Consider the following 9,953-nt stretch of genomic DNA (forward strand, 5'->3'; position numbering starts at 1 on the left):
AAATCCCGACAGCGGCAGCCCAGCAAGGGTGAAAATCCTGATCGTCCCTAAGGTAAATATCGCTAACCTAATTCTACCCCCTAACCCTCCCTTAGGGGTGCCTAACCTTCCCCCCCAAGTGCCTAACCGTAATCCCCCCTCTAAGTGCCTAAACCTAACCCCCCTTCCCCGCTGCCTACACCTAAGTCCCCTAGGGGTGCCTAACCCCCCCTTCCCCTAGCCTAAGCCTAACCCTCTCGGGGGGGTGCCTAACCCTAAGTCCCAGCGGGAGCCCTAAATCTAACCCTCCCCCCAGCCAGCACCCGGCTTACCTTTGTTCGGTATGCCGGGCGTCAGTATGCCAGCGTCTGGTTAATGACAGGCGTCGAGTTTTCGACGCCTGTCATTAGTACCACGCCGGGATTAGAAAGTCTGGAAGCTGGCGGTCGGCATTTAGACCGTTGGCTTCCAATCTACATCCCAGTGTAGAACTACACATCCCAGTATGGCCGGCAACTGTTTTGCTATTTCTTCATGTTAAAACTGTTGCAAGGCATGCTGGTATGTGTAGTTCAACAACAGCTGGTGGGCCGCTTATTGCTCACCCCTGTCGCCGCCCAGTGACTCTGACTTTATTAATCTTTGTTTAATTGGACTAATGTAAACGTTGAAGGATGAATAGATAAATATATTCCTGGTTTAGGTAGTCTGATTGCAGAGCTCACCATCAGTGCAGTTCACATTCTCTTCCACAACAGCACTTGAGCTCCTTCCATCCGTATTGTGGTACAATTGCTTGTGGATGTGACTACAGAGCAAGGGATGTCACCTAATTATGGGTGGGTACGTATTTATTGTGGTAATATTAGAAGGGACCAACACTATGGCAGCAGGTAAAACCCCAACAGGCAAAGCAACTGAGTTGGCTCATCGCCTGCACAGACAGGGATACAATACAGCTATGTCTACTGTAGGTATTACCCTGTGCTCGCACTATTGAGGTGACAGTCCCTTTCATGTTCTTACAGAAGCAGAAGAAAAGATTCAGAAACAAACACTGACTTTACATGGGTGTCAAGTTATACTTTATAGATTATCATGTATGGTAAAGAGCAATGAATGAACTATGGCCCTGATTCAGACCCACTCGCAAGCGGCTGTCCGCTCGAAAGTGGGTCGATGTTGTGCACTGCGCATGCGCATGACGGCGGGAGCTCCGTCGTGCGCATGCGCCAGACGCGACGAGCGAAGGAAAGTCCTTCGCTCGTTGTGTCTGATCAAAGGGGGCGTGCTGTCGATGTTGATTGACAGCATGCCCCCTTTGGTGGGCGTGCCGGGGGCGTGCCTCCCTGACGGGGGCGTTCCCAAGGGAACGCCTCCCGTCAGAAGCCGGCCCATTGACATCACTAGTGATGTCAGTGGGAGTGATTTTGGCTCTGATAGAGCCAAAATCACTCCGTGCCTTGCGGTTGAAAACCTCAACCGCAGGCGCCGGCTCGCAGTTTCGATGGTCGCGTTGGTCACGACCATCGCGGCCATCAAACTGCACGCTCGTATAGGATGTGGGTGGTGACCCACAGCTATACGAGCGTCCAGGGGGACGCTCCATAGTTATGGAGGACGGCTCTCATTCAGAGCGTGCGTACGGCTCTGAATGAGGGCCTATGTTTCTGCGTGTATGACACTGTTCAGACATAGTAGCAACTGTTCTGACAACTACTTACAATATTACTATTGTTCTAAAAACAACAATGTAGAAACCTCTAGGAGGAAAACTGATGGGTTTATATATAACTCAGATCAATGTGACGCCTCATATCTGCAGAAATAGTAACTCTACAATTTTTACATGCACTTCTCCTGATATCACTGTAACACATCTTAAACTAACCCTAAAAATAGTTCTTGATAAAGTATCTCACTACTCTGTCACTTCAATGTCAACAATGGTCCTCTAAAGTAACGAGCATCTTCAGAAGTATTGGTGTATTTTAGAAATAAATCTCTTCTTACCCCTCCCACACAAAACCCACTAATGACCATCAATACCCAAGATCTTGCTTTGCACTTTAAGGACAAGATCTGACATGAATGGTATCCTCTGCCACAGCTTGCTACCTGCTTAATTCCTTCCCTGATCCCTCTGTAACCTGCTCTCACATTCTGATGATACCCCAGTTTACCTATCCATTCCCGAATGGTAAATCACATCTCTGGGACTAGTAGTACTTACCATGAAAGTAAAGGACCCAAGTGGAAACTAGCTCCATGGGTGGGGTAAGTTTCTTTCCCTTGCTTACATACTACAAATGTCAGTGGGAGGGTGTTCACTAATACTAGGCTAGGAGATCCTATTTCTTTTACTTCCATGTGTGGCTCCATGAGGGCAAAACCCAGAATTTGGGGAAGCCGCGTGGCACTTTTGATTGAACATGGTGAATTCAATTGAATGTCTCCTCTCCTTTGCTGCTGTTGGGTCCCTTAAGTGCAGTGTCATTGCCGCTGAGGCATACGCATATTAGCTAGCTGAACTACAGGTGCCCTCCAGCACCAATTCACCCCAGTTGCTGCTTAAGGAACCCAAAGCAGCAGCATAATGACACTGAATTTGCCCTGATCTTCACTAGTCTTAATGTTTGTTACTATAATACTTCTTTTGCATTTGAAATATGAGGATGGTTCAATCGGTAAGGAAACAAGACTTTTCTTTGCGTAAATTTATTCACCTCATACCGTAAATGTAGTCATCTCGTACATATGATCAATAGTATGGCCTTAGTACATATTTATGAAACAAAACAGAAATAAAAACTGTATGAATCATCAATAATCAAACAAGGCTACAAAACACCCAGGTATCAGGATATGGAGTCCTGGAGAATGTATTTAGGCCTGGATACAGAACTGTCCCACTGTCACTTTTTCTACGCTCACTGGCGTCTTTTTCAAGATGAGTGATCTCTCTGTTGGTCCGGATAGCACATGTAATACGGCGTGTGCCATCCAGGCCCCAAGTACGTCTGATGTCCAATTAATGAACACCCGGGTTCCATTCTGGTTGGACATCTTATATGGCTTTTTCTGGTATGGATATACACTGCCTTTTGTATGAGTAATTTTATAATTTGTTAATAAATACATTAAAAAAATGTATCTACACCATAAGTTTCATTTTTTCCACATACCATTATATCTTGGAAGAACATTCGTGATAAGTGGATAAGAAACCTTTATGTGTTTTCTACATGTCATAGAAACGTAAGCATTTGCTTGTGTCTTAATCTATCTGCAGAAGGATGTATGAAATGTTTTTCGGAGGTGCACCTTGGTTTTGAGGAAGAACCTTTTGGGATCTGCATGAGGACATCTTCCACTACTCCATATCCTGACAGCTGTGTGTGTTTTGTTGCCTTGTTTGATTATTAATGATTACCGGTAATACAGTTTTTATTGCTATTTTGTTTCATAAATTTGAACTTTCTGGAGAATTATCTGCACCATATATGATATCTGGGTGAGATCAAGGACTATCAATACCGCCTCATTATTATATAGAACTTTTCTTCTAACGCATTATTTTGGTCATACCTGTTTTATGTACCATTTTTGCTGCTCTGAAGTGTTAGCGTCGGGTTTGTGTATATATTCCTTGTTACACATTTTGGCCTTAGTACAGATTATTTTTCCACATAGTCTCCATACTTGTCTAAGCATTTGCTGCAACAGTACACCAAGGCATCTATCACAGCATATTAGAAATCCGTGTCTAAATAAGGGCTGTAGGGGGGATGGTCTAGTACCTCCCAATGGTAGCTTAGCAATAACTCACGTTTGCAGTTGGCTGAGTGCGGCCTGGCGTTATCATGTAGCAATTTCCCTCTACAACTGGCTCAATGTGTCACAATAGCAGACAGTATTCACAGTATCTCCCTTGATGAGGAAATCAACAAAACACACGCCTTTGTGCTCCTAAAACATGGTCGCCATGACCTTCTTTGCTGATGGAGTTGTTTGAATTACTTTGAAGGTGGGGACGATACGTGTTTCCATGTCATTGATGCTTGCTTCATCTTCAGTGTCACGTGGTGCACCCACGTTTCATTGCCTGTAACACTAAGCTGCAGGAACTCCTCATGGTGCTGCATTAAGTGCACGAGAGACAATCCCAGCATAAACACTTTTTTCCTGTACCCCAGTTGCTCATGCAAAGCACCCACTGAGATGTTCTGTTCAACAGAAACATCACTAACTCGAATGTGTCTGTCCACCTGAATCAGACCTTCAAAGAGGCACAAATTGTCATCTGTGGGGGACGTGCTTGGCCAGCTGGATCGCTGCTCATCTTGAACGTCTATCCTGCCGTTATCAAAGGCAGAGCACCAAACCCAAGCCTGTTTCCATAACATTGACATGACGTTATCACCGTATACCTCGACAAGTTAAAGATGATTTTCAGCTGCTGAAGTGCCCTTTAGACGCAGAAATCTGATCACACTACGCACCTCAATGTTTTGACCATGTTTCCTCCTCTATCCCTCTGTCTCCTTTCCTGTCCTTTCCTCCCTCTCTAACCATCCCCATCTCCCCCTTCTCTCTCTATAGCTATCTATAAATATATCTGTGTGTGTATGTGTATATATATATATCTCGATTTATATGTCCATCTATATCCCCCCACTCAAAATCCTGTGTTTGCCCCTGGCAGTGTACTAGATCATGTCCACTATACTGGCGAGAGTTGGTTCCCAGCAGTGTTGTGGACATAGGGCCTGATTCAGAGCTGGACGCTATTTGCGCTCACTCGTCCAGAAAAAGGGGCTGGCTATTTAAATTAACCGTTCGCTCTTTGCGGTCTGTTCACGCCTCTATGTCTGAACGAGCGAACAAAATATGCGAACGTAATTTTGAAAAAAATGCCCCCTGGCCGCTCGCATCATACGTCATGTCCGCTATTTATTAGATTAATCTAGTACATCGGACGGCGTCTGAACTGCTCGCTATTCTTGTGGTTGGTTTTTCCTACCACAATCATGCGAGCAGTTCTGACTAAAAAACAACCAAGTGACGTGGTCGATGACGCTGCTTTGTTAATTATGCACACCCTTAAACCGCCCGTTTTGACCGTTTGGCATTCCTGCGTTCGGATCTCCACTCCCCGTTTTCAAGCACCTTCCCCTGTTACCACCCACAAACGCCTCACTCTGACACTCAAAATAGCAGGCATTCGCTATTTAGCGAGCACACGATTTTCGGCCGCACTGACTGATTCGCGCATGCGTATTAAAATCCATACGCATGCGCAGTTGTGCGAACATCGGTCGGAACGAATGAGCGGCCGCTTACGAGCGGCTCGGAATCAGGCCCATAATGTAGTATTCTGCGACCTTGCTGGTCAGTGGAGAGACCAGATAAAAGGTAAGTGGCACAATAGTCGCTGCGTGAGGCCGTGGCAACTTTATTGATGGGGCCCCCACCAGCCTTAATTCGGCCCTGCCTGGCGGTAGAGGTCTTGTTACCTTACTTATTGAACCACCCTTATATGTTTACATTATTAAATATGTGCATTGCAATGATTTCACAGTGGTCACACTACAAAGACGACGTGCATTTATTTACATGCTGTATAGGGAGCAATATTAGTTAGTCTCTTTACTGGCTGACAGCAGAGTACTGGAGGCTTCTGTATGTTTCTTTTCACACTATAGAGAAATTATTTCCCATAACATGTGTGGAGTAGAGGGAGGAGGTTTTGCCTAAATAATAGTTTGTGGAAAGGGTGAAAATGGGTGACATTTTGGTTGCTGTCTCATTAGAATTGTAAAGAATATATCTGGGAATAGCACTATGGGCAAGGTGTGGCAGTAACTAAAGAGGGTTATTAAGAAAAAGACTGTACAATCACTTGTTTGCTATGGATAAACCGTATAATAACTGCCACTCCCCACCTCCACAACATTTAGTGAGCGAGAATACAGGGAATCGGAAACAACAGTTAAGTTGCGTATCCACTACCCGATTTTACCAGGCGATTGAACGATAATGACGTCGTTATCGTTCAATCGTTTGAAAATTGGGCAGAAATCAGGCAGTTTAATGTCAAAAATAACCAGCGATGCGCACGCTCTGGTCGTTTTTGACATCATCTCCCGAACATGCTGGTCAACCTGTCGACGTCATCAGGTTGCCCATGTTCGGGGATGATTGATATGCCGACACTGAACGACTGAACATTCAGTGTAGGCACATCAGACTGTGAAACAACTGCACGATTACAATGTCGTAATCGTGCACTCGTTCCACAGACGTTAAGTGGATACGCACCATTAGAGTGGAAGCAGTTAAATTCTCTTTAAGTGTGGGATTATTGCTACATCTGGTCCAAAGCAAATAGCAAGTGATATGAATACAAAAATGTCAAGTAATGAAAGCATGACTTATTAATACACTTAGCCTGTCAAGTGAAATTGCCAGCTGTGATTAATGTCATTAGATAACAATAATTAATTTGTTTATATGCACCATTTACTGTATTTACTATTTATAATGTATTTACTTTGAAACTCGTGCATTAACATGACAAATGTAAGCGGTACAGCATTATTAAGGAACAATTGCACTTTTTTTTGTAATTCCTAAGCTGCTAATTATTAGTACTACATTTCTGCTACCTTATGCTGGAAATAAAACTCATACTCAATCTGTTTGAACTAGAGATGAGCGGTTCGGATTCTGTGGAATCCGAACCGCTCCGAACATTGGGGATCCGAGTCCACCCGAACCCTGTTCGGGTGTTCACCGCCTGACTCGGATCCCCGTTCGGGGCCGAACGGCGGTCGCCTGATGTCGGATTCTCACTAGAGAATCCGACATCAGGTCTCCTCGCGTGTAGGGCAGAGCGCAGTGATAGCGCTCTGCCCTACACAGACACAGACACACAGCCGCCAGCGGCAGCTGTGTGTTTGTTACAGCAGCCAATGAGAGTCACACAGACTCTCATTGGCTGCTGCACGGAGGGAGCCGGCTGGAGCTCACGCATGAGCTCCGTCTTCCGGATCCCTCCTCAGCGTGTGACAGAGCGGACGGCGCGGGAGCGGGGAATCAGGTAAGTTTTATTTTTTTTATTTTTTTACTTGTCAAAGGTCCGGGGGCGCTACTGGGGGGGGGGTCTGCACTACTGGGGGGGTCTGCTACTGGGGGGGGCTATACTACTGGGGGGGCCATACTACAGAGGGGCCTGCTACTGGGGGGGGCTATACTACTGGGGGTGGGTCTGCACTACTGGGGGGGTCTGCTACTGGGGGGGGCAATACTACTGGGGGGGCCATACTACAGAGGGGCCTGCTACTGGGGGGGGCTATACTACTGGGGGGGGTCTGCTACTGGGGGGGCCATACTACTGGGGGGGATCTGCACTATTGGGGGCCATACTACAGAGGGGCCTGCTACTGGGGGGGGGCTATACTACTGGGGGGGGCCTGCTAATGGGGGGCATTCTACTGGGGGCACTGCATAGTGGACCCTACTACTAAGGGGACTGCATAGGGGGCACCACTGCTGAGGGACATTGTGTAAGGGACACCGCTACTGTGGGCATTGTGTAAAAGGTTCACTACTGTGGGCATTGTGTAAAAGGGGCACTACTGTGTGTCGTAACATAAATAAGAGACACTACTTTATGGTGTAATGTGAATCAGGCCCTATGTGCGGTGTAATGCTAATAAGATTGTGCACTGTGACTCCTAGGGCCGTAGCCCACTTTGTAAACAAGTACTGTGACTCTGCTGGCCGTACCCCACTGGGTGGGTGCACTACTTTTCATTTCTGCCACTGCTGTGTGGCAATGTGTCATAGATGTGCTTTATACTGTGGTGTCTGTGTCGTTGTGCCGCTGCTTTGTCGCTTAGTAACCAGTCAGCTCACTGCAACCTTTGGCCAATAATGTTGAAAACAATATTATAAGCTGTGATATGGTCTAAATTCACTGGAAATTAATGTTATTGAGGTTAATAATACTCTAGGAAGAAAAAAAAGACCAATTTATGTGATTTTAGCTTTTTTTGTCAATTTTTGTAAAAAAATCCAAATCCAAATCCAAATCCAAAGCCAGTCACCGCAGTTTGGCAAATCCAAATCCAAATCCAAAGCCGGACGACGAATTAGAACCAAATCCAAATCCGGCAAAAATGGTCCGGCGCACATCCCTAGTTTGAACCAATCTATTTGTCTATATCAGTGGTTCCTAAACTGTGTGGCGTGGCACCCTGGGGTGCCTCAAGGCACTTGCAGGGGTGCCTCAAGGCACTTGCAGGGGTGCCTCGGATTGGTGGTCCAGTAGCAAATAAAATTATTTTTAGTCAGTGTGATAAGCAAAACCAGTGCTAATGACTGCCAATCAAACAATATGTGGACAAAGAGAAGCGTAGCCCTGTCAACCACCACATAACTGACCCTAAGGGTGACATATAAGCACAATTTACTTAATTAAATTTTTGCTAAAATTCTCAATGAGAAACTTTTGGCCCAGGGATGCCGTGAAAAAAATGCTGATATTCTAGGGCGCAGTGATTTGAAAAAGTTTGGGAACCACTGGCCTATGGGATAATCCATTTGACTGCTTGCTTTAGTTTATTCACAATAACATTTGTCAAGACGACTTAATAATATAGATAATATTTTGTAATGTCTACTTCCAAATGTTATATTATTTAAGCCCAAAAGAAAAGTATACTGTGCACCAGGGGGTAGATTTACTAACAGGTGGTTTGTAAAATACACCGATCAATTTCTCTTTTCATTCAGCTATTTGAAGAGTATAAAAAGTGTTAAACTGGGCATCCACTATATAATTTTCTGTCAGATATCTGTCCAATCAGGCTAGTTGGAATGAAAACCTGGTAATGTATGGGAGCAAATGACAGTCGTCCATTTGCTCACAAACACTGGAAAACAGACAAAAATAGTTGTTCAGACAAATTGGTTAAAACACACAATTTTAACAATTTTTTTTCAATGTTTAAAACCATACGATCGTCTGTCATTTGCTCCCATACATTACCAGGTTTTCATTCCAACCAGCCAGATTGGACAGATATCTTACAGAAAATTGTATAGTGGATGGCCAGCTTAAATGTGGGAGGTGTAGCTTGGACGCTATGATGAGCAGTCACATGATGCCAGAGCTCTGGTGAAGAGGTGACTACATTTTCACAACCAACAGCTCCACTGAGTGAACTCCATCCAGCTACCACCACTACACCATCTGTGGCCCTTGGACCCTTAACTGAGGTCTCCATTGGCACCCCCAGTCTTCCAACTGAGACAAGGTGCCGAGGCCTGCACACCATCCCCACAGCCCAGCTACATCGAGCTCACAATTTGCCTATACTTACCTCTCCCTCGGAGCTCTGATTGGAGGCCATAGGGTCGCTGCTGGACACTGGGCCTGATTCAGAGCCGCTCGTAAGCGGCCGCTCGTTCGCTCCGAGCGATGTTCACACATCTGCGCATGCGTATGGGTTGTAATGCGCATGCGCCAACCAGTCAGTGCGGTCGGAAATCGTGTGCTCGCAAAATAGCGAATGCCTGCTAATTTGAGTGACAGAATGAGGCGTTTTTGGGTGGTAACAGGGGAAGGTGCTTGAAAACGGGGAGTGGAGATCCGAACGCAGGTGTGCCAAACGGTCAAAACGGGCGTTTTAAGGGTGTGCATAGTTAACAAAGCAGCGTCATCGACCACGTCACTTGGTTGTCTTTTAGCCTGAACTGCTCGCATGATTGCGGTAGGAAAATGCTACCACAAGAACAGCGAGCAGTTCATACGCCTTTCGATGTACTTGATTAATCTAATAAATAGCGGAGATGACGTATGATGCGAGCGGCCACGGAGCGTCTTTACAAAATAGCGAGCGCATGTTTCGAAAATAGCGAGCGCATGCAACAGACCGCAAAGAGCGAGCGCTCAATTTAAATAGCCA

Source organism: Taudactylus pleione, unplaced genomic scaffold, assembly GCF_031769625.1.
Source record: "Taudactylus pleione unplaced genomic scaffold, aTauple2 ptg000408l, whole genome shotgun sequence".
Classification (NCBI taxonomy): Eukaryota; Metazoa; Chordata; class Amphibia; order Anura; family Myobatrachidae; genus Taudactylus; species Taudactylus pleione.